Source organism: Balaenoptera ricei, chromosome 18 (assembly GCF_028023285.1).
Source record: "Balaenoptera ricei isolate mBalRic1 chromosome 18, mBalRic1.hap2, whole genome shotgun sequence".
Classification (NCBI taxonomy): Eukaryota; Metazoa; Chordata; class Mammalia; order Artiodactyla; family Balaenopteridae; genus Balaenoptera; species Balaenoptera ricei.
Genome location: NC_082656.1, coordinates 72,115,718 through 72,117,616, shown reverse-complemented (window position 1 = coordinate 72,117,616; position 1,899 = coordinate 72,115,718). Strand labels below are relative to the sequence as shown.

General features: G+C 40.5%; 1 non-coding gene across 1 annotated transcript; it reads right to left on the bottom strand.

Annotated features, from left to right (window-relative positions):
• Window positions 1-1,261: 1,261 nt before the first annotated feature.
• LOC132352807 (U6atac minor spliceosomal RNA) lies at window positions 1,262-1,385 on the bottom strand. Its single transcript, XR_009498887.1, has one exon. It is a non-coding gene; the product is annotated as a U6atac minor spliceosomal RNA (small nuclear RNA).
• Between the last annotated feature and the right edge of the window lie 514 nt (window positions 1,386-1,899).

Here is a 1,899-nt window from a genome sequence, read left to right as displayed (position 1 = left end):
TTTCTTCAATCTTCAGTTTTTTTGTTTTTTTGTTTTTGTTTGTTTGTTTGTTTTTAATTAATTAATTTATTCATTTTTGGCTGTGTTGGGTCTTCGTTTCTGTGCGAGGGCTTTCTCTAGTTGCGGCGAGCGGGGGCCACTCTTCATCGCGGTGCGCGGGCCTCTCACTATCGCGGCCTCTGTTGTTGCGGAGCACAGTCTCCAGACGCGCAGGCTCAGTAGTTGTGGCTCACGGGCCTAGTCGCTCTGCGGCATGTGGAATATTCCCAGACCAGGGCTCGAACCCGTGTCCCCTGCATTGGCAGGCAGATTCTCAACCACTGCGCCACCAGGGAAGCCCCAATCCTCAGTTTTTATATCTGTAAAAGGGAGATAATAGCTGTAATCAAATCTCAGAGATCTTTGATTAAAGGCATACATTATTTGTTTACTTCTAAGAAAGGCAAACACTGCCATTGAAACTTCGGCATGTTGCCTTAAAAAAATAGTCCTGTATAGAGTGTGAATGGGTCACACCAGCCTGCCATGGCTTTCACATTTCCTACTGCATTGCTCAGTATGTGATGGGCAGTCCTTCTGCGCACATTTCAGGAGCTAAAGGTGACACAGCTTCATCTGCCTATGGGGAATCTCCCTTTCTCAGGGTCATGAAGCCCTTGGTTGTGCCTTTGCAAGAAAATGTAGGCGTGCAATCATTTCTCCAGCAGCACATTTCCAACTCTATTCCCATGTTTTATCTGTGCTCACGTAGTCCCAGCAAGGCACGCAACTCAGTTGAAATACTAATGTTAATTGCAAAGACCAAGTCTGTGTATACACAGGCAAAGACAAGTACGTATTGCTGCTGCCAGGTCCGGACTAACTGTGAAATGCCATCAGTTACAAGATGCATCAGGATTCTGAGATGTTAGTGAAAAGATATATACATATATACTTAATACATAATATATTAGCATATATAGTTTATATTTATTTATTTATATTTATTAGTAGTATCAATATTATTAGTATCGTTATATATATCATTAGTATATATATTAGAATTAATGAAATAATTCTGATGAATTCTAATAATTCTAATCAATGAGGTTATTCAGTGTTACCTGCTTCTTTCAGTTTTGTGGCAATTAAACAACGCCTGGCATATATTAAGTACTCATTCAATGTTAGCAGTTATTCTTTTATTATAAGTGTGGCTATGACACAATCCCGGCCCTCCAGAAAGGCATGGGTTCTGAGGTTTAGATTTAAAAATGGGCTCCAAAAGAAGTAATATGAAAAAAACAAAAAGAAGTAATATGTGCGATCACTAAGTGAGTGGAACCCTAGTCCGTCCTTCCTTTCCTGAGGGATCGCTATACACCATCTCTCCTTTGATCCAGCCACTAAGCCAGCATTTACTGAAATCTTTCTATGTGTGGAGCTGTGCAAAGGGCCCTCTAGACTTGTGGACAGCATTCAACAAATCAAGTGCAGGGGTCTGTGGCGGTGCTGGATGGCGATGTTTAGAGCCCCTAAGCATTGTTCATCTGTGTTTAAAGGTGGAAAACGATCAGGGCGTCAAAAGACAGCTGAAAACAAAGGAACAGTGTGGGGAGAAATTGGAAAAGAACAAGGCCTTAAAGATGATGGAAAAAAGCAAAGCATTGAACGAGGAATGGGAACTAATGTCCAGTCCTGTGTTTCTCCAAGTCAATGTGGGGCTAACATTTCCTTCCCATATCTCAATTTTGAGCATCATAAGGAATCATAGAGGTTTTTACGTCCACTTCATTATTTCATTAAGGAACAATGTGAAGCCTGATTTTCTGTATTTATCAATTATTGTATAATGTGTTCTCAACACAATGGAAACACCTAATCTACTGACAGAAAAGTCTTTTAAGCAATATTCCTTTT